We start from the raw sequence: 23,474 nt of genomic DNA on the forward strand, positions 1-23,474 counted from the left end.
GGATACCACTACAGACCCTACACAAACACAGCCAAAGCATGATAAGGTCATATTACAAGCAACTACTCACATCTGACAACTTAGATGTTATGGACCAATTCCTGGAAAAGTACAAACTGCCACAATGCACCAAATATGAAACAGATCATTTGAATAACACCATGACTATTCAGGAAATTGAAATTTTAATTTAAAAAAAGGCAATCTCTAGGCCCAGATGGTTTCACTCACAAATTCCACCAAATACTTAAAGAAAAGTTAACATCAATTCTGCACAATCTCTTCCAAAAATTAGAGGGAACATTTTCCTACGATTTTTTGAAGTCCATATCATTTATCAAAACCAGAGAGAGACAATACATAAAGAGAAAAGTACAGACCATATCCCTCAAGACTCTGGATGTAAAAAATCTTAAATTATTAGTAAATATAATTTAGCTATAAATAAAAAAATATGAATTATGACCAAGTGGTGTTATTTCCAGGAATACAAAGCTAACTCAAAAATGGAAAATTAATTAATGCAATCCATTATATCAACAGGCTAAAAAAGAAAACATAATATCAATAGAGGCAGACAAAACATTTACAAAAAAATCAACAACTACTCATGATAAAACAAACAAACAAATTCACTGAAAAATAGGGATAGAGAGAGAGGTCCACGAGTTGATAAGGAACATCTACAAAAAACATAAAACAAATAATCACACTTACTTGTGAAAGAAATTTTTCCACCACAGGTCAGGAACAAGGCAAGGGTGCCCACTGCTCTTCAAGATGTTCTTCATGTTCTAATCAGTACAATAAGGCAAGAAAAGGAAATCAAACACACACAAATTAGAGAAGTTGAAATAAACACCTCTTTTTGCATATGATATATCATCCATGTAGAAAATTCCACATAAAATCTATAAACAAACTTGCAGAACAAATAAATTAATTTAGCAAAGTCACAGGATACAAGATTAACATACAAGAAGCTACTGAACTTCTATATCTTAGAAACAAATACTTGAAAACTAAAATAAAAAAAATACCATTGTTGCTAAGTGCAAGGGGGTGGAAAAGGAGCAAACCGAGGCATCATCAACATAGAAAGTCGATTGTCCACAAACCAAATGCTCCAGAAGGCTGCTTCCTGGAGACTTTACCTTAAGCATGATCATGGCACCTTGTGGACCCTCTGAGAGTGCCTGCACCTGACCATGAGGTTTTCCAGTACATGTAAGCAGCAGATCCTGCACCTGATCGTGAGACCCCAATGGCCGGTGTCTGGAGGAGGCCTCACCTGGACAGCCAGGTGGAGACCCTTCATGGAGGAGCTGTGTGGGCCAAAGTGGAGCTGAGTACTCTTGGCCATGCTAATATCACAGCTCCGCCCCAAGGCAACAAAGAGAGTACGGTAACAAAAAAAATATAAGTACTTTTGTGTAAATTCAACAAAACATGGACACAGGATTTGCATTTTGAAAATTATAAAATACTAATGAAATGAGATCTAAATAAATTGAAACACTATAAATGGATTGAAGGACTCACCATAGTAAAAATAATCAATTCTCAATTAATATATAATTTTAATGAAATTCTCAAAATTTCATCAAGTTCTTTTATAGATATAGACAAGATGATTCTAAAATTCATATGGAAAGGTAAGGGAACTAGAATATCAAAACAATTTTGAAAAAAAAAAAGTATGAGTTAGGAAGATGATTCTACCTGAACTCAAGACTTATTATACAACCACAATAATCAAGACCATTACACTCAGAGAGGAGGGATAGACACATGGATCAGTAGAACAGAATAAAGAACCTAGAAATAGTCCGACATAGTATAGTCAGTTAATTTTTTATAAAGATACACAAGCCATTTAATGGGAAAAAAAAAAAAAGTCTTTCCAACAAATGATGATAGAGCAATGAGAGATCCACAGACAAAATAAATAAATAAACCTCAAAATAATCATAGATTCAAATATGTAATATTGAACTGTAAAAGTACTAGAATATTTTCTGGATCTGGTGCTCGATCAAGAGTTCCTAGACAGAACACCAAAGAAATGATCCATAAAAAAAAAAAATCAATAATTGGATATAATCAAACTTAAAAACTTTTTTTTTAAGAAAAAACAAGAGATGAAAAGGTAAGGTAGCCTTGGTGAAAATACTTGCAAACCTTATATCTAACCAAGGACTCATATTTCAAAATATATGCATAAATTTAGACTCTTGTATTTTTATCTTTTTATAGTATATTATAATCTTTGTTGAAATTAATCAGCTAATTAGATCATGGTTGATGCAAAAGTACTATTTTTATATGAGTGCACTGGGAGGTGAACTTCAGGAAGAAGTCCAGAAAATCGATATTTTTAATCTTTTGTGACTAATAAGTAGGTAAAAACAACAACAACAACAACAACAACAAATGTGTTTAACTACAATGTTGAAACATATCTTCTGCTCAGTAGTTTGGGGCTGTTGTGACTCAATATTCCTGGCAAGTTATTATGTATAAAGGATGTGCACCCATTTATAGTTCATTCTCTGACAAAGCCTAACTCATAGAATCTTTGTTCTTTCATTTTTCCCATATAACTCTCAAGTCTTTGAGACAATGATTTGCTATACATTTTATTTTATTTTATTTGGCTAAGTGTCTAGCTGACTTTTAGTACATGAAATTTTAGGATAGGCAGAAACAATCTATGGCTACAGAAGCCAGATCTTTAGCAGATCAAGGCCAGAGTGTGGGAAGGATTGATTGTAAACTGCAGTGAAGGAAATTTGGGGATGATGGAAAGTTTCCATATCTTAATTATAGTGGTGGCTACATGACTATTTATACATACAAATATATACATACACACACACACACACATATATATATATTTGTTAACATTTATCGAGTTAAAGTTTTAAGCTGATGCTCTATCAAGTTTTGGGCTTTCATAGTAATTTTGAAGTCTCCTCCACTTACTCTCAACACTGGGAAACATTCCAGAAATTCTTTTGATCTTGGGTAATCATCATCAGTAGAAAAATCACTTATATTTCTTCCTTCCTCTGTTGGGCATTTGATACAACGCCATCCAGACTCTTTTTGCTGAGGTCTCACTATGTATTCCAACATATTCTAAGAGCAAGCAGAACCACCTCTTGTTTTGCCATCAGAGGCTGTGGCTCTAGACACAGTCTCTGGCCTTTCACTTCTTCACTGTAAATCAGACACGATCCCACTGCCTCTTAAAAACCAAAGAGGACAAGCTCTTGGAAGATTCACTGAGACCCTCCTCAACTGACTTGAAGTTGGGAGATGGATTCTCCCACCCCTCTTACAACATTTACAATAGTCTTTAAAGAAATTATTTTTCTCATCTAGAACTTCTCCCTTGTCTACATTTGGGTTTTAAAACCAGCTCCTTTTTATCTCTTCTGCAAGTTCTATTATTTATGTGGTCTAGCCCCTCATGTTGGAATTTTCTTGGACTTTTAGTCAAAATTATCATGAAACTTCCCATTTTAATATTGTATTTTAGAGAAATAAAATAGGTAATAATTCAAATATGAAGAAGATACTAAAAAAAAAATGTTTCCACCCCATCCCATACATCCTCCCCACATATAACGACCCTTCACAGTTTCTTGTGTTATGTATGTACAGGTACCCACGTCTGAGTACAGAATAAAGAACAATATGTGTCATGTGCCATAGATTATTTTGCAGCATGCTTTCTTCACTCAAGGATATATTTACCAAATTTCCAGTATCAATACTAAAGATTTATCTCAAATTTTCGGGTCCGTATGGTATTTCCTGGTATGAATATAGCCAGTCCCCTATTGCAGGGTATTTAATATTTTTTTGTCTTTTGATATTACAAATACTGCAGCAATAAAGAACTTTTTATGTATTTTCAAGGACAGATATAGGTTTATTTTATATAATAAAAAACTAAAATTAAAATTGCTAAATCAAAGGATATTGTGATTATATCTTTTGATATCTATATTATAGCTAAATTGCTCTCAAATTTGTCAGGCTAATTTACACTTACAGCAATGTCACCTGTTTTCCTGTAATGCTGTCTGATCAAACATTGGACTTTAACAATGTGAAGAGAAGAAAAGCAATAATTCCTCCTCCTCATTTTAATACAAATCATGTCCTTTGTATTGCTTCTATTTGGCTGTTAGTTTTTTTCTCTTTCTGATTTGTTCAAACTCTGGTTATATTAAGCCAACCACTTAGAGTGAAATTTTCCCTCTATTTTGTATTTTATATTACCATTTCAGGGTTTTTTGCTTTGCAGTAACTTTTGTGTCCTATTTTTAAAAACTTTTTTTGTTCTTTACAGATTCTAGGAATTTCATCTTGCTTATAAATGTTATTACCACCATGAAATAATTATGGTTTTAATGTTTATGCATATTTAATTTTATAAATCACTATATGTCATCTTAAGAAGTACCGAAACTGCACCAGAAGGCATTCCTGCTCCATTCATTTCATATATGTCCAAAGAATACCTAAGAGAAGACAACTTTGAAATAGCCTGCATTTATGGGTAAAATAAAGGTCTTTCTCTAAGTTGTAGATTTCTGACTCAATTCTCTATAGATTTTAGGCTGTTAGTAAAACATAAAAGGGGGGACGCCTGGGTGGCTCAGTCAGTTAAGTGTCTGCCTTTGGCTCAGGTAATGATCCCAGGATCCTGAGATGGAGCCCCACATCGGGCTCCCTGCTTGGCAGGAAGGCTGCTTCTCCTTCTGCCTGCCATTCCCCTACTTGTGCTCTCTCTCTGACAAATAAATGAATAAAAATATTGTTTAATAAAAGAAAAAATATGTAATAATAATTGTATTCTTTATCTCTATAATACTTTGTACATTGAAATTCCTTAAACATGTATTACCTAAATTACTCCTAATAACAAGTATATACCAAGTTAGTCTAATATAATTTTCTTTCTCTTTCTCTCTTTCTCTCTTTCTCTCTTTCTTTCTTTCTTCAGAGAGGGCGTGCATGAGGGGGTGAGGGAGGCAGAGGGAGAGAGACAATCCCAAGCAGACTCCAAACTCAGTGCCGAGCCCAGTGCTGGGCTGATCTCATGACCCTGAGATCATGACCTGAGCCAAAATCAAGAGTTGGACACTTAACTGACTGAGCCACCCAGGCACCCCAACTGTCTTTATTTTTAATTTTTTTAAATTTTGAGATAATTGTAGATTCACAGGTAATTGACAGAAATAATACAGAGAGTTAACATGTACCCTACCCAGATACCCAATCATAACATCTTGCAAAATTATAGTATAATACCACAACCAGATACCATTCTTATATCACAGTGGAAATATACTTAAAAATGTCACATTGGTAATCAATAATCTCCAAATAGGCAGATAACCAATTAGACGAATGCCAGAAAAGTCTATTTGCAAAATAGTGAAAAAACAAACATAAACTTAAGAAATGTGTATGTAAGGAAATGTCTGTATAAGGAAAACTATCATATAGTTCTAAAAGACACAAAAGGAGATTTGAACAAATGATAAAACATGTTATTTTCTCATACTCAAAGACTCAACATCATAAAGATGACTATTTGTAAATCTAATACCAACAAATATGCTACTAGGTTTTTAAAATTTTCTTCCTAGAACTAGTTAGGTTGATCATTAAGTTTATATGAAAAACTAGTAGCAAGAATCATCAAGAAACTTTTAAAAGAGAACAATGAGAACAGACTAGTTCTACCTCTAGCTAAAGGAATATTATGTTTTAGAACATGGATAGATAGCATGAAGCAGAATAAAAACATCCAAAAACAGACCCCAGAAAATTAAAAAAATAATAATTAGAATATGGTAAAGGTGGCATTTCAAACCAGTAAGGAAAAGGTAGACTTTTATATAAATAATATTGTAACAACTTCATATCTTCATAGAAACATTAAAATTTGGTCCATTCCTCACATCAAAAATAAGCATAAATTCAAAATAGATTTTTAATTCAAAAGAAAAAAAATAAAACTAGCAATGTATTAGAAGAAGAAGGTGAATTCCTTTTTAACCAAGAGTTAGAGAAAAATCTCCCTAACTTTGACTCATAACTCAGAAGAAATAAAAAAATGATTGGAAGTTAGATCCAGAGAAATGAAAAAAAAATAAATAAATAAGTAAAGAAACCTTTGGGTAGGCAAAGCAAATGACAAAATGAGAAAAATATCTGTAACTTTCCTTAGAGACAAAATGTTGGTATCACTAATACATAGGGAGGTCATGGAAATTAAGTCAAATGCCAACAATTTGGTAAGAATATGGGCAAAATACATGAACATATAAATCACAGAACAATGAATGCAAATGGATTTTAAAATCATATTTTAAAAATGCCCAATCTTGCTCATAATAAGCAAATAAATAATAATACAGAAAAAAATAAGGGAAAACTTGTTTTATTAAAAGTTTGAAAACATGTTTTTTTTTTTTAATGGGGATTCAAAATGCTGGGCACGGAGCCTACTTAAAAATTAAATAAATAAATAAATAAACAAATAGAGGGAGGAGCAAGATGGCGGAGGAGTAGGAGATGTAAATTTTGTCTGGTCCCAGGGAATTCAGCTAGATAGGGATCAAACCATTCAGAACACCTACAAACTCAACAGGAGATCGAAGAAAATAATAGCAGCAACTCTCTGAACAGAAAAGCGACCACTTTCTGGAAGGTAGGACGTGCAGAAGATCAGCAAGAACAGACAGCAAAGACCAAGTTTACCGATCAATGAGAAGGGCAGAACTCCAGTGCTAGGGGAATACTGCACATAGAATTTGTGGCTTTTTTCCCATGAGTCTTTATTTTTTCAAAGTTAATTTTTTTAAATTTTCTTTTTCTTTTCTTTTTTTGAATTTTTCTTTTTCCCTTTTTCAACCAACATCTTATCAATCCCTTTTCTAAAAAATCTTTTTTATTTGTCATTTTTAGAGTCATATTCTATCCCTTCATAGTAGTTAATCTTATTTTTGGTATATATATACATAAGTTGTTCTGTCTTTAAAATTTTGAGATGGTTTCTTCTAACAGACCAAAATATACCCTAAATCTCTAGTGTATGGCTTTTTTCTAGTCTCCTGCCTGATCACATTCTCTCCCTTTTTTTTTTAATCCTCTTCTTATTTTTTAAACCAACTTCTTATCAATTCCTTTTATAAAATCTTTTATAATTTTCATCTTTACAGCCATATTCCATCCCTACATTGTATTTACCCTTATTTTTGTACATATATGTTTTTCTTTCTTTAAAATTTTAGGAGGCACTTTCTTCTAACAGATCAAAATATGCCCACAAGCTAGTGTGTGGCTCTGAACTATGCACCAGGCTGATTGTATTTGATCATATTCTTTTTGTTTGTTTGTTTGTTAGGTTTTTTCTTTTATCTTTTTCTTTTGTGTTTTTTTTTTTTTCTTTCTTTCTTTCCTGTTCTTTCCCCCTGGTTTCAGGTCTCTTCTGATTTGTTTAATGTATATTTTTCTGGGGTCGTTGTCACCCTGTTAGCATTCTGTTCTCTCATTCATCTCTTCTCTGGACAAAATGACAAGACAGAAAAAATCACCTCAAAAAAAAGAACAAGAGGCAGTACTGACTGCCAGGGACCTAATCAATATGGATATTAGTAAGATGTCAGAACTAGGGTTCAGAATGACGATTTTAAAGATATTAGCTGGGCTTGAGAAAAGCATGGATTATTAGAGAAACCCTTTCTGGAGAAATTAAGAACTAAAATCTAACCAAGTCGAAATAAAAAAGGCTATTAATGAGGTGCAATCTAAAATGGAGGCTCTAACTGCTAGCATAAATGAGGCAGAAGAATTAGTGATATAGAAGACCAGATGATGGAAAATAAAGAAGCTGAGAAAAAGAGAGATAAACAACTACTGGATCACGAGGGCAGAATTTGAGAGATAAGTGATACCATAAGATGAAACAATAATAAAATAATTGGGATCCCAGAAGAAGAAGAAAGAGAGAGGGGCAGGAGGTATATTGGAGCAAATTATAGGAGAGAACTTCCCTAATTTGGGGAAGGAAACAGGCATCAAAATCCAGGAGGCACAGAGAACCCACCTCAAAATCAATAAAAATAGGTCAAAACCCTGACATCTAATAGTAAAACTTACGAGTCTCAGAGACAAAGAAAATCCTGAAAGCAGCTTGGGAAAAGAGATCTGTAATCTACAATGGTAGAAACATTAGACTGACAACAGACCTGTCCACAGAGACCTGGCAGGCCAGAAAGGACTGGCATGATATACTCAGAGCACTAAATGAGAAAAATATGCAGCCAAGAATACTATATCCAGCTAGGCTGTCATTGAAAATTGAAGGAGAGATAAAAAGCTTCCAGGACAAACAAAAACTAAAGGAATTTGCAAACATGAAACCAGCCCTACAAGAAATATTGAAAGGGGTCCTCTAAACAAGGGGAGAGACTAAAAGTAACATAGACCAGAAAGGAACAGAGACAATATATAGTAACAGTCACCTTACAGGCAATACAATGGCACTAAATTCCTATCTTTCAATAGTTACCCTGAATGTGAATGAGCTAAATGCCCCAATCAAAAGACACAGGGTATCAGATTGGATAAAAAAAACAAGACTCATTGATATGCTGTCTGCAAGAGACTCATTTTAGACCCAAAGACACCCCCAGATTGAAAGTGAGGGGGTGGAAGACAATTTACCAGGATAATGGACACCAAAAGAAAGCTGGGGTGGCAATCCTTAGATCAGACAAATTAGATTTTAAACCAAAGACCATAATAAGAGATGAGGAAGGACACTATATCATACTTAAAGGGTCTATCCAACAAGATCTAACAATTGTAAATATCTATGCCCCTAACATGGGAAAAGCCAATTATATAAGCCAATTAATAACAAAAGCAAAGAAACACATCAACAACAATACAATAATAGTGGGGGACATTAACACCCCCCTCACTGAAATGGACAGATCATCTAGGCAAAAGATCAACAAGGAAATAAAGACTTTACATGATACACTGGACCAAATGGACTTCACAGATATATTCAGAACATTCCATCCCAAAGCAACAGAATACACATTCTTCTCTAGTGCCCATGGAACATTCTCCAGAATAGATCACATCCTAGGTCACAAATCAGGTCTCAAACAGTACCAAAAGACTGGAATGATTCCCTGCATATTTCCAGACCACAATCCTTTGAAACTAGAACTCAACCACAAGAGGAAAGTTGGATAGAACTCAAATACATGGAGGCTAAAGAGCATCGTACTAAAGAATGAATGGGTCAACCAGGAAATTAAAGAAGAATTTAAAAAAATTCATGGAAACCAATGAAAATTACAACACAACTGTTCAAAATCTTTGGGATGCAGCAAAGGCAGTCCTAAGAGGAAAGTATATAGCAATACAAGCCTTTTGTAAGAAACAAGAGTGGTCTCAAATACACAACCTAACTCTACACCTAAAGGAGTTGGAGAAAGAACAGCAAATAAAGCCTAAACCCAGCAGGAGAAGAGAAATAATAAAGATCAGAGCAGAAATCAATGAAATAGAACCCATAAGAACAGTAGAACAGATCAACCAAACTAGGAGCTGGTTCTTTGAAAGAATTAACAAGATTGATAAACCCCTGGCCAGACTTATCAAAAAGAAAAGAGAAAGGACCCAAATAAATAAAATCATAAATGAAAGAGGAGAGACCACAACCAACACCAAAGAAATACAAACAATTATAAGAACATATTATCAGTAACTATATGCCAGCAAATTAGATAATGGACGATTTCCTAGAGATGCATCCACTACCAAAACTGAATCAGGAAGAAATAGAAAACCTGAACAGACCTATAACCGCTAAGGAAATTGAAGCAGTCATCAAAAACCTCCCAACAAATAAAAGCCCAGGGCCAGATGGCTTCCCAAGGGAACTCTACCAAACATTTAAAGAAGAATTAATACCTATTCTTCTGAAACTGTTCCAAAAAATAGAAATGGAAGGAAAACTTCCAAACTCATTTTATGAGGCCACCATTACCTTCATCCCCAAACCAGACAAACACCCAATCAAAAAGGAGAATTACAGACCAATATCTTTGATGAACATGGATGCAAAAATTCTCACCAAAATACTAGCCAATAGGATCCAACAGTACATTAAAAGGATTACTCACCATGACCAAGTGGGATTTATCCCTGGGCTGCAAGGTTGGTTCAACATCCGCAAATCAATCAATGTGACACAATACATTAATAAAAGAAAGAACAAGAACCATATGATCCTCTCAATACATGCAGAAAAAGCATTTGACAAAGTACAGCATCCTTTCTTGATCAAAACTCTTCAGAGTATAGGAAAGGAGGGTACATACCTCAATATCATAAAAGCCATCTATGAACAGCCCACAGCAAATATCATTCTCAATGGGGAAAAACTGAGACCTTTCCCCCTAAGGTCAAGAACATGGCAGGGATGTCCACTATCACGACTGCTATTCAACATAGTATTAGAAGTCCTAGCCACAGCAATCAGACAACAAAAAGAAATAAAAAGCATCCAAATCAGCAAAGAAGAAGTCAAACTCTCACTCTTTGAAGATGATATGATACTTTATGTGGAAAACCCCAAAGACTCCACCCCAAAACTGCTAGAACTCATACAGGAATTCAGTAAAGTGGCAGGATATAAAATCAATGCACAGAAATCAGTAGCATTCCTATACAGCAACAACAAGACAAAAGAAAGAGAAATTAAGGAGTCGATCCCATTTACAATTGCACCCAAAACCATAAGATACCTAGGAATAAATCTAACCAAAGAGGCAAAGAATCTGTACTCAGAAAACTATAAAATATTCATGAAAGAAACTGTGGTCTTCCAATCCATGCTTATGGATTGGAAGAACAAATATTGTGAAGATGTCAATGCTACCTAGAGCAATCTACACATTTAATGCAATCCCTATCAAAATACCATCCACTTTTTTCAAAGAAATGGAACAAATCATCCTAAAATTTGTATGGAACCAGAAAAGACCCCAGATAGCCAGAGGAATGTTGAAAAAGAAAAGCAAAGCTGGTGGCATCACAATTCCGGACTTCAAGCTCTATTACAAGCTGTCATCATCAAGACAGTATGGTACTGGCACAAAAACAGACACATAGATCAATGGAACAGAATAGAGAGCCCAGAAATGGATCCTCAACTCTACGGTCAACTAATCTTCGACAAAGCAGGAAAGAGTGTCCAATGGAAAAAAGACAGTCTCTTCAACAAATGGTGTTGGGAAAATTGGACAGCCACATGCAGAAGAATGAAACTGGACCATTTCCTTACACCACACACAAAAATAGACTCAAAATGGTTGAAAGACCTAAATGTGAGACAGGAGTCCAAAATCCTAAAGGAGAACACAGGCAGCAACCTCTTCGACCTCAGCCACAGCAACTTCATCCTAGAAATATCACCAAAGGCAAGGGAAGCAAGGGCAAAAATGAACTATTGGGACTTCATCAAGATAAAAAGCTTTTGCACAGCAAAAGAAACAGTCAACAAAACCAAAGGACAACCGACAGAATGGGAGAAGATATTTGCCAGTGACATATCGATAAAGGGCTAGTATCGAAAATCTATAAAGAACTTATCAAACTCAACACCCAAAGAACAAATGATCCAATCAAGAAATGGGCAGAAGACATGAACAGACATTTTTCCAAAGAAGACATCCAAATGGCCAACAGACACATGAAAAAAAAGTGCTCAACATCTCTCAGCATCAGGGAAATCCAAATCAAAACCTCAATGAGATACCACCTCACACCAGTCAGAATGGCTAAAATTAACAAGTCAGGAAATGACAGATGTTGGCAGGGATGTGGAGAAAGGGAAACCCTCCTACACTGTTGGTGGGAATGCAAGCTGGTGCAGCCATCCTGGAAAACAGTATGGAGGTTCCTCAAAAAGCTGAAAATAGAGGTACCATACAACCCAGCAATTGCACTACTGGATATTTATCCCAAAGATACAAATGTAGAGATTGAAGGGGTACGTGCACCCCGATGTTTATAGCAGCAATGTCCACAATAGTCAAACTGTGGAAAGAGCCAAGATGTCCTCGACAGATGAATGGATAAAGAACATGTGGTATATATACACAATGGAATATTATGCAGCCAACAAAAGGAATGAGATCTTGCCATTTGCAACGATGTGGATGGAACTGGAGGGTATTATGCTGAGCGAAATAAGTCAGTCAGAGAAAGACATGTATCATATGATCTCACTGATAGGAGGAATTTTTAATTTCAGGAAACAAACTGAGAGATGCTGGAGTGGTGGGGGGTGGGAGGGATGGGGTGGCTGGGTGATAGACATTGGGGAAGGTATGTGCTATGGTGAGCACTGTGAATTGTGTAAGACTGTTGAATCACAGACCTGTACCTCTGAAACAAATAATACATTATATGTAAAAAAAAAAAAAAGAAAGAAGAAGAAGATAGCAGGAAGGGAAAAATGAAGGGGGGGAAATCAGTGGGGGAGATGAACCTGAGAGACTATGGACCCAGAAACAAACTGAGGGTTCTGGGTGGGGGGGGGTGGTTAGCCTGGTGATGGGTTTAAAGAGGGCACATATTGAATGGAGCACTGGGTGTTATACCCAAACAATGAATTATGGAACTCTACATCAAAAACTAATGATATAATGTATGGTGATTAACATAAATAAATAAATAAATAAATAAATAAATAAATAAATAAATAAATAAATAAATAAATAAAAAATAAATAAATAAATAAAAATGTTTTGTGATTAATGCAAGTAAAGTATATAATGTGAAAATTTCAGAGAATCATACTTACAGTAGACAAATACAATGTATAATCCAAAACAAAGTACACAAATTATGAAGCATAAAGGAACGTTCCTTATAAACAATAACTTGAAATTCATATGATTGACTTACTTCAGGGCTGGATTTATGGATAGAAAATATTTCTTTTCTTTGGGAATTTAAAATCAGTCTGGATACATTGACCACTGGAACATGTGAACTTCCACTTGAAACTCCATGAACCAATGTCTTCATGGAGCATGTAGTTTTTTAAGTGTCCTGTGCATAGAAGCATAGGTGAGGTTTACTTTCCAGAATCCACCTGATTTTAGTCTACATTTTTAGTTTCAAATATCTAATAAATATTGACTAATAGAGAAAATCTTCGAATTGCAGACATTCTAATTAGTAAAAGTTTTGTCTTATTTTAGCTTCCCCCGATATTGCCTCCTTCTAAGAGACTCAAATATACTTTCAAATGGACCATCTTTGAATTGCTACAATTATGCTACATATGCTGAAATTTTAAAAAGCAGCATTTGGAGATAATTTTAATTACATTAAAACATGGTAGCTCAATGAATCTGACATGTTTTCATTAGATGGAAACTGTCCCCCTTTTGACATTATAGTGTTTAAGCCAGATTTATTAATCATACTTGAATTTGTAGAAGATTCCGATCAATCACTGTTCTAGCACAGGTCAATTACTATACAGCAAGTCAACTGAAGTGTCAAATTCAAAACCCCTAGAGAATTTCAGGTCCCAGAACAACAGAGAACCCTCGAGATACTAAAACTTGTCTAGAGTATATCAGCATTAAATTAGCAATGCTGAAACAATTCTTACAAAACTTACATTAGAATCTGGAGCTTCCTTTCAAAATATGGATAGTAAAGAAATATAGAATTTTTCACATCATCTAATCAGTTATGGCCTTTTAAATTTAATGAACCGAAGTGGAAACTTAATTCTCATTCTATATCCCTTTCCATTTTTAATTCTAAAGACAAGTTTTATAATTTTTATTTCCAAGATAAAGCTTTAGGTCTTCATATATCCTAAGCCACATTTAATGTATTAAGGTTTTGATTACGGGGGCGCCTGGATGGCTCAGTTGGTTAAGTGTCTGCCTTCAACTCAGGTCCTGATCTCAGGGTCCCGGGATGGAACCCCACGTCGGGCTTCTCTCTCTTCCTCTCCCTCTGCCCCTGACCCTGCTTGTGCTCTCTCTTTCTCTCTCTCTCTTTCAAATAAATAAATAAAATCTTTAAAAAAAGATTTTGATTACATAATTTTGGATGTCTGTCTCACTTTGTTTTTCACTTGACTTCGTAGAGATTTAACATTTGTCCCCGCTGCCAAGTCAGATCCTTCTGATGTTTTTCAGGCTCGACAATTTGGGGATTTTTAACAGGTTTTGGATTCGCTTTTTATTATTGAAATTAGAGAGTAGAATTCAGTATATCTAGTAAAGAAGTAAATTTTACTGTCCACATTGCATTTCTAGGCACAGCCATTTTGATGGGAATTTGAAAGCTGATTAGGGAATTGTAGCTGTTGTTAATTGATCTGATTCTCTGATTAGCAGGATAGACATCTGGCCATTGACTTTTTTCCTTTCAAGAATTTTGGCTGTTGGGTAACAGAAGGAACGCACTCGCTATGGGAATGGTAAACATAAATTTTGAGAGCAACTGCATTAGCAGTGTCAAAAGCAATTGTCTCAGAATAAATCGGGCCCTTTCACCTTGCCTGTGTTGCTTTGTGGATCCCTCTCAGGCCTGGTTTGCTAGCCAGAGTACTCAAGTCAATGGGAGCTCTTGGGTAACTAGAGGCAAGGCTATCACTTGCATTGTAATTTTGTTTACAATATTTATGCTTAGAGATGATATTCCCATTCAAAGATAAGAATCATTAAACTGTTTTGCATTTATTTTAATCTTTTCTGTTTTAATATTAAATATATCTAAAATATATTTTGTATAAATTTAGAATTTTATCATTTTTTTAAAATTTTGCTCTGAGATCTTGGAGTTTATTCTTTTTAAGTGTTCATTTAAATCCTAGTTAGTTCACATACAGTGTAATATTAGTTTCAGGTGTAAAATATAGTGATTCAACACTTCCATACAACATCTGGTGCTCATCACAACAAGTACACTCCTTAAACCTCATTGCCTATTTTACTCATCCCTCCAACCCCTCCCTGCTGATAACCATCGGTTCGTTCTCTACAGTTAAGAGCCTGTTTCTTGGTTTGCCTCTCTCTTTTCTTCCCTTTGCTCATTTGTTTTGTTTCTTATACCCCACATTTGAGTAAAATCACATGGTATTTGTGTTTCTCTGACTGACTTATTTCCCTTAGCATAATATCTCTAGCTCCATCCATATCATTGCAAATGGCAAATTTTATCCCTTTAGAAAAACAATCATTGCTGCTCCATGTACAGAACAATGTACCCTTTCTTTAAAGGATATTAATATGAATTGAACTGAAATTTATCTTGTATACTATTAATATTTTAGTTAAACTCATGCCAGTATTTCTAGATCTCCTCATATTTTATTGTTTATAAATTTCAGAATATTTAAAATACTGTTAGTGAGGGGCTCTTTTTTTGTGCAGTTTAATGGAGATGCCTTTAGTTTTGCCTTTAGTTTTCAAAAATAAGTAATATCTTTATTATTATTCTATATACATATTACTTTTCATGTAACAATTTTTTTAATTTTTAGCTTATGGTGAGCTTTTTTTCTATTCTGATATTTTTAGATTTTGGAAATAGTTTTTGAAACATTTATAAAGATGAGATGAAATTTATAACAGATTTCTTTATATTGGCCCATTCTTTCATTCTATTCCACCACAGTGGATTAGACTCAAAATTTCTGTGAATTGGGGGTGATTATTTTTTTAATATGAAGTAATAAGATAGATCAATATTTTTATTTCCCATGTTTTCTTTTTCAGATTTTGGTTCAGAGTTATGCAAGTGTCATGGAAAGAACTAAAAGTGTTCATATTTTTTCTGTTTTAGAAGAGAAATCATGACAAGAACAAGTGGTGCCTTAAAAGTTATAAAATAAAAACTCACCTCTTAGGTTCTCTGGGCAAAGAATCTTTGCTTGAGCAATAAAGATTCAGTAGTATGAAACCCAAAGGGCATACGGTGATGAACTGGATATTTTTTCCCTTGAATCACATTCTTCAACCATGCTCAGATCCACACATTTCAGTCTTCTGAAAGAAGAGGAACAGCAAGGCAGCATAGTGGTTAAAGACAGTCTTTGGAACCGGATACATTTAGGTTTGAATGCCAAGTTTGATCTTAAAAACCTGATTTTACCTTTCTAAACCTCAGTTCTCTCTATGTGAAATAGAATAAAAATACTTCATAGTATACATTTATATTCAATTTATATTCAAATAGTACCTTACATCAAAGATGAGTGAGGGTTTTGGAGAAAACATTTTGCTCTTTGGTATGCTTTTTTTTTTTTTTAAGATTTTATTTATTTATTTGAGAGAGAGAGAAAGTATGAGAGGGAGGAGGGTCAGAAGGAGAGGCAGACTCCCCACTGAGCAGGAGCCCAATGTGGGACCAGATCCCGGGACTCCAGGATAATGACCTGAGCCAAAGGCAGTCACCAAACCGAGTCCCAGGCGCCCCTCTTTTGCTATGCTTTTTAAGAAATCCAAGAATACTATGTCTCCACTAATAGTTTATTTAAAAGTTATCCATCAGGTAATTCTTAAAAGAACTGAATTTTGCTACATTGTCAACAAATATATTTTAAATGCTTGGTCCATACACTTACAAAGATCTCAAATATTTTTTGACCAAAGACTGTCAGTTTTAGACTGATTGAAGATCTCTATATTAATGCAAGCTGCTGTTGTCATCAAAGAAAAATAGGTCATTAATCTTTTTTAAATTTCTATCAACAAAATGGATATAGTCCTTTGAAATCAAAAGATACAATCCAAGTTCAGTTTGGGATACTAAGATACAGTTTCTCCTTTGAAAAATAGCAATACAAATACCATAAAAAGGAAGTTAAAGGAAATCAACAATGGTGCTGATATTGTTATTTAAATATTGTATGCTGACTGATAGCCACGTAAATATTTGAGTGAAGACACAATAATTAGATACTTCCTATCTTATCTTCAATATCTGAAATTTGTGCAAAGAATTCCTACAAATGAGGAAGAAAATAAAAAATGGTCAAAATGATAGTGTAAATGATTCAACAGTCATTGTGTTATTTAGCAGATTTCAGTGAAATGGAGTGTTGCAATTCCACTTCTAGTTTGTAGTTTTGCAATCCAGGAAAACACTTGCAACAGTGCAAAATGGAACATGAACAAGAATACCTATCCTATTATTGTTTTGATAATAAAGCGCTATAAGCAACCTTGATTGCAGCAGATGCTGTTGATGCCCTGACCATCTCCCCTTTATAAGGCTTTTTGTGTACCTGTCCCACACTACTATGGGTATTGGTCACTAAAAACTTCATACCTGCACCTTTCTCCAGAGACAAACCTTGGTTGACAGAAGCTTCCAACTCAGGAGATGCCTACAAGTTTTCCAAACCCACCTTTCCACTCATTTTCCTCTACCTAGTTCTGTCTCAAAAGCCATCCATTTTTCCCCTTCCTGCTATCTTCTTCTTCTTCTTCTTCTTCTTCTTTTTTTTTTTTTAACATATAATGTATTATATGTTTTAGAGGTACAGGTCTGTGCTTCAACAGTCTTACACAATTCACAGTGTAGGGGGGGAAATGGGAGGAGGAGATGAACCATGAGAGACTATGGACTCTGAGAAACAAACTATCTGAGGGTTCTAGAGGGGAGGGGGGGTGGGGGTATTGGTTAGACTGGTGATGGGTATTAAAGAGGGCATGTACTGAATGGAGCACTGGGTGTTATACGCAAACAATGAATCATGGAACACTACATCAAAAACTAATAATGTAATGTATGGTGATTAATATAATAAAATAAAAATAAAAAAGCCATCAATTAGCCTACAGATGGCTGATTGATGTAGAAATAAATAACCCAGACTCTTGGCCTCTGGGTGGGGCAGCCTCTGAAGTGTAATTCACAATCAAGAGCCCCTTGGATCAGGCTGAGACTAGATAAGTCCTGAGACCACTTCTTTACTGCTTTCCTCACTCCCTTGCAAGTTTCTCCTCAGAGCAGTCCCTCATGAAATGATTTACACACAAATTTTTATCCCAAATTCTGCTTTTTGGAAGCTTGAGATAAGAAACTCTTGTATCTGTTAAAGAACAATGCTTAGCTGAAATATGACATATGTGATGATGGGTTACTTTGCAGTGGTAAAAATAAATGAATCTACCTACATAGAGCAATATGAATAATTTGCAAAAACATAATTTTAGGACAAAAACCAAAGAAAAAAACTTACAGCCAATACCATCAATGTAAAATAGGCATGAAAATAATACTATCAGTTTCTAATTAATTGTTTATTTGGAGTCAAGAAGAATGGGGTATAAAAATCAAATTGAGTGTGGTAGATAGAGGAGAGATATAAAATAAAGCAATAAAAATTGTGCATGGGCCAGTGCTGAAAATGAATATGAACTGAGGAATTTTCTACATGAATTTCATGAGTGTCAAAAATAACAACAAAAACAAAATAACAACAACATAGTGGTTGCTTAATGAAAATTTTTACTCCCTAACCTGTAGCCCTCCCTAACCTTTTTCCTTTCCTGATTAATGGATGAAAGTATATCTAAAAACACTGTTTAATATGATGCAGGGCTTTCCAACCTAGTCCAACTTATTTTGGGAGTACACACATATAAAAAAGACAATTATTAATGATTTTCTGAATTATAATATATTTCCTTTCTATTTTTTCTACTTGCTCCCTGCTTTAGTAATCCCTCCTTTAGTAACTTTCTAGATTACTATAAGTCTATATTAACTGGTCTTCTTTTCTTCTTTTTTATTTTTTTATGTGATTGTTTACTATTTCTTTTTTTCATTTAAATTCAATTAGCCAACATATAGTACCTCATTAGTTTCAGATGCAGAGTTCAGTTATTCATCAGTTGTATATAACACCCTTAACTGGTCTTCTTGATATATTATTGGGTAAGAGGCATAAAGATGATTTTGAATGCTAGAGCTGCTATTTTTACATGTGGAAACATAAGTTCTTTGCATACTTTCTCCAGCACTATTCACTGAAAAATTGTCTCTAGACAACATTTTGCTATTTGGCTACTACTGAAGAATTTCACCAATGTGTCTGCAATAAAATTTTCAGAATAATAGTATATTTAAATGTTTATATTTTGAAAGCTATTGATAAAAACTTTGGATGCAGAAAACTTTAATAAAATTTTAATAATTTAAAAATAGGGCTACAGGAATTCTAGAGAAGAGACCAAGTCACTTGTAAAGGAAAGATTTGAAAGTGTTTTATAACTCTGTAGATTAGATTCAGAAAATTAATATTCTCCATCAAAGAAATGAGTAAGAGAAGTGTTGGTTATTAAGACTGTAAGCGAGAGATGAGACAATGTGGAAGAATAATTCATCACTGTCTAATATTGTTAGGTTTTGATTTTGTGCATGCACACTCTCCTTTTCTTAAAAAGAAAACACCTTCCTTTGGAATTTATTATTCAACAAATGATGGCAACACTCAATTCTAATATAATTTATGAGATATGATGGGGGAAATGAAGCTGATTTTCTTGTACATAAGTAGAGACACATATAAGGAATAGAATTGTTGACTATTATAATTCCAGAAACATTCTACATCATCTTAATCACTATCATGTTCAAAATAGCTGATACATCACAGGGATTAAAGATTATTGTATTGGATTCTAATTGCTGACCTTGTATAAACTGAGTATTATCATTATAAATTGATGTCTTTAAAAAGTCTAACACTTGAAGAAATACACTGAGCTTTTAGTAATTCTCAACAGATATAGATTCCACCAAGTACTTTTAATGTTGATATTTTTTAATGGAAGCCAGTCTACATACTTTCTATAACTTAGTCTTTCAAATGTCATTCTTGGGTCCTGAGAGAAGAATCTCAGTATTATTAACTCTGTGGTGGAATTATAATTATAGATCAAGTCAGTAATTAAAGTCTGCTGTATATGGAATAGACTCAGGTCAATCCTGGATCTGACATATCTGACTGAAATTATCCGTGAGTTGTCATTAATAAATTTTCATTAGAACTTGACAAAGAAGAACTGTGAATCTCCAATTGGAAGTGATTGGTTCAGGGATTTTATTCTTTTTAATTTGGAAACCATGACAATTTTCTTCTGGGTGTCCTTGAACTACTAAAATTTTAGGCGAAGATGCACATGGGTGCATTTACCAGGTAGATAGCCTATAGATTTTCATCAGACCCTTCAAGAAGATCTTGATCCAAACAACAACAAAACCCAACACATTTATTACATAACATCCACACATTCTCTGTCTTCCTCCCTCCCTCTCTCTCTTTCTGTCTCTCTCTCAATCTATTTCTCTCTTTGAGTTAAACAAAAGTCCAGAGAGATAAGTGGACTTGTCCTAAATGGGCTTGTCCTTGTTACACGATTAAACAGAGCTGGGACTAAAACTGCATTCTTCTGTTTTCCAGTCCTACACTCATTTCCATTAAATCAATGGTCTTTCATCTCTTGTCAGTATTTTGAAAGCATCGGTCTTGCATTATGGTAAGTACTCTACTAGGGCATTAACAGATATACCAATTAATGATAGGAAATTATACTGTCTTTAGTATTTAAATATGCATTGTAGCATTTTGTTTACTTTGGATCTGAAAAAAATAAATATCTTCCTTTCAACTCTGACTCCTAGGCAAAATTGTCAGGGATAAAATAAAACTGTCCTTTCCACATGTTTGATTAGTTGCCTGACAGGCTTTGGTAATTGAAACTAATTGAATCATTAGCCTACATACACCAAAAAGTAAGTCTGTTTTAATGATAGTCACATTAGAATTTGATGAATGGTTATTAGATGTGACCCTTATGCTTCTTACTCTTAAAAAGCTGTCTTAAAGTAAATAGCAGGCCATTATATCAGAATAATAGTTCAATATATTTTAAACATACCCAATAAAGCCTATACACTGCTAAAGTTCAAACTTTGGAGAAATCTTGTTACTTCCTTGTGTCTTTTAGAATTCCCAACATATTATCATTTTTTACTGTATCATATTCTTTCATCTTTTGTTTTTATTGTATCAGCCACATTACATTAAGACTTCAAAATGATTAACTCATTCAAATCATCAATCCATCTTTTAATAATGTTATATATCAAATTAGTTTTTATCATTCTAATGCATTTGTCATTATTCTTGTTTCCTTAAAATTGAAGTTGTTAAGCATACAGGTAGGTGATATTTAGACCAAATAATCTTAATTCAGTTACATTATTCTTTCCAAAACTATGTAACACTAACAAAAGGACACATATGGCTCAGTATAGGTGAAATTAAATTGTTGGGATGGAAGGACTGGGCAGGGAAACATGTGTCTGAGTTTTTCTATAAACAGTAATTTTAATATCTGATATCCTTTGTAGATTATTTTGCAAAGTTATTTTTAAATGTGTAATATTTTCACAAAATTATAATACAAAGGTACTATTAGCATATTATGCTGAATACGAAATCCTTTATTTCATAACACAGATGGTGAACAAAACAGGGAGCCAAGAACTAAAATATAGAAAGAACCCTTAGAATTTCCAGCATGGCGAATAATTCATATAATGGTACAATGTATTAGCGATTTTTAAAGTTACTTTAAATAAAACTCATAAAGAATTTTCTCAAGATATACTCTTAGAAAATTTCAAGTTACCATACATCATTGCTAACTCTAGTTCCCAACACAGACACACACACACACACACACACACACACAGGGTAAATATGTGTGGTGATAGGTAAATTAGCTTGATTGGGGGCACCACTTCACAATGTATATGTATATCAAAACATCATGTTGTACATCTTAAATATATACAATGATTATTTGTTAATAATGTGTCAGTAAAGCAGCAAAAATAAACTTAAATGAATTGAATATTGATTTAAAAAAAAAGTTTTCTCAACAGTTGGACATATTTGAATTTTCCCAGTCTATAAGTTATATTTGTAGCAGCCACACCTTTCCATGTTACAAAATTTCCTACAAACAATAGGAGTAATTCTCATTATCCAGGCTTGAAAAAATTTGAATACAAAGACAAGGACCCACCTCTTTCCACATATCAATAGAGGAAGATATAGAATACCAGAAAGATGTCTGGATCTTTAATGTGAGAACCTGAAATACTGGAAGATGATCTTGATGCAGAATTGTTCAGTAGCTTCCCGGCCGCACTGGACCTTGCATGAGTCTGAAGAGTGGAAGATTGCAATTAGGTAAACAGTAATGAATATACGGTGATCATAAATAATACTTCAAGGTATCTGTCACAAACATGTGATATGAAAAACACAGATATACTAGCATTACCATGGTTTTTTGTCTATGTTTATAATTAAATGAAATGCTAAATTTCAATTAAAGTTTAGGGAAAATAATATTGTAGTATTTTTCTCATCCAAGTTTAGTAATCTGTCATTTCTTTCCATAAAAACCAGCTTAAGTGGGGCACCTGGGTGGCACAGTCAGTTAAGAGTCAGACTGGGTTTCTGCTCAGGTCATGATCTCAAGGTCCTGGGATTGAGCACCCCCACCCCACTTCACTCCTGCCCCACATTGGGTTCTGCGCTCAGCACAGAGTCTGCTTGAGACTCTGTCTCCCACTGCCCCTGCCTCTCACACCGTGCTCTCTCTCTCTCTAAAATAAATCTTAAAAAAAAAAAAAAAAACAGCTTAAGAAAACCTGGTGGTTTCTCACAAAGTATCTTAAGTATTCTACTAATATGTATAAGAAGAATAAAAGCATAATAAATATTGTGATATTTTCTAGTTTCTCTTTACTTACAAATTACTGATACAAAAGGGGTTTAAAATGGATAAAGAAACTTGCCAACAAAAGTTGAGGAAAATAATATTCTAAATCTATACAGCATCAATAAATAGTAGTTCACAAAATGATGACATACTGAACTACAAGATTATATAAATCTTAATGGTTTCTTCTAATAGTTGGGAAGAGATAATGGAGAAGGGACTTTCTTAAGTAGAAATATTTTCACACAAAATTGGCTAGTTTAAATGAAAAAGTATAAAGGGGATCATCAAAAGTTTCCTTAAATTAATACTCAAGTCTTTTTAATATATTCTATTTTGTCTGATCATATGAAAAACAATTTGTCAGAATAAATTTATAACATTACATATTTTATATTGAAATGGGAATGATAGAACGCAAATAAAAAATCAAAATAAGAATAACCAAACACACACAAACAGCATATCAAGATAATTCTAAAAGGAATACACATATTTCAGAAAGGATTTAATAAACCCAAAAGATACTTTTTACATAATAATTACTCTGCTTAACCATAAAAGTCTTTTTCA

The 23,474-nt window shown here is 33.9% G+C and overlaps 1 long non-coding RNA gene across 1 annotated transcript in view; it reads right to left on the bottom strand.

Moving 5' to 3' along the window:
* Nucleotides 1–699: 699 nt before the first annotated feature.
* Nucleotides 700–23,474, bottom strand: part of LOC123860777 (uncharacterized) — a 165,721-nt gene continuing 142,946 nt past the window's right edge. Inside the window, exons 3-6 of the long non-coding RNA XR_006794866.3 lie at nucleotides 22,197–22,338; nucleotides 15,991–16,136; nucleotides 13,024–13,170; nucleotides 700–794 (exon numbers count right to left, since the gene is read on the bottom strand). This is a non-coding gene — a long non-coding RNA (uncharacterized LOC123860777). The remainder of the gene's footprint in view (nucleotides 795–13,023; nucleotides 13,171–15,990; nucleotides 16,137–22,196; nucleotides 22,339–23,474) is intronic.

Source organism: Mirounga angustirostris, unplaced genomic scaffold (genome assembly GCF_029215605.1).
Source record: "Mirounga angustirostris isolate CCGP_5_RB_7025 unplaced genomic scaffold, mMirAng1.0.hap1 SCAF_7, whole genome shotgun sequence".
NCBI lineage: Eukaryota > Metazoa > Chordata > Mammalia > Carnivora > Phocidae > Mirounga > Mirounga angustirostris.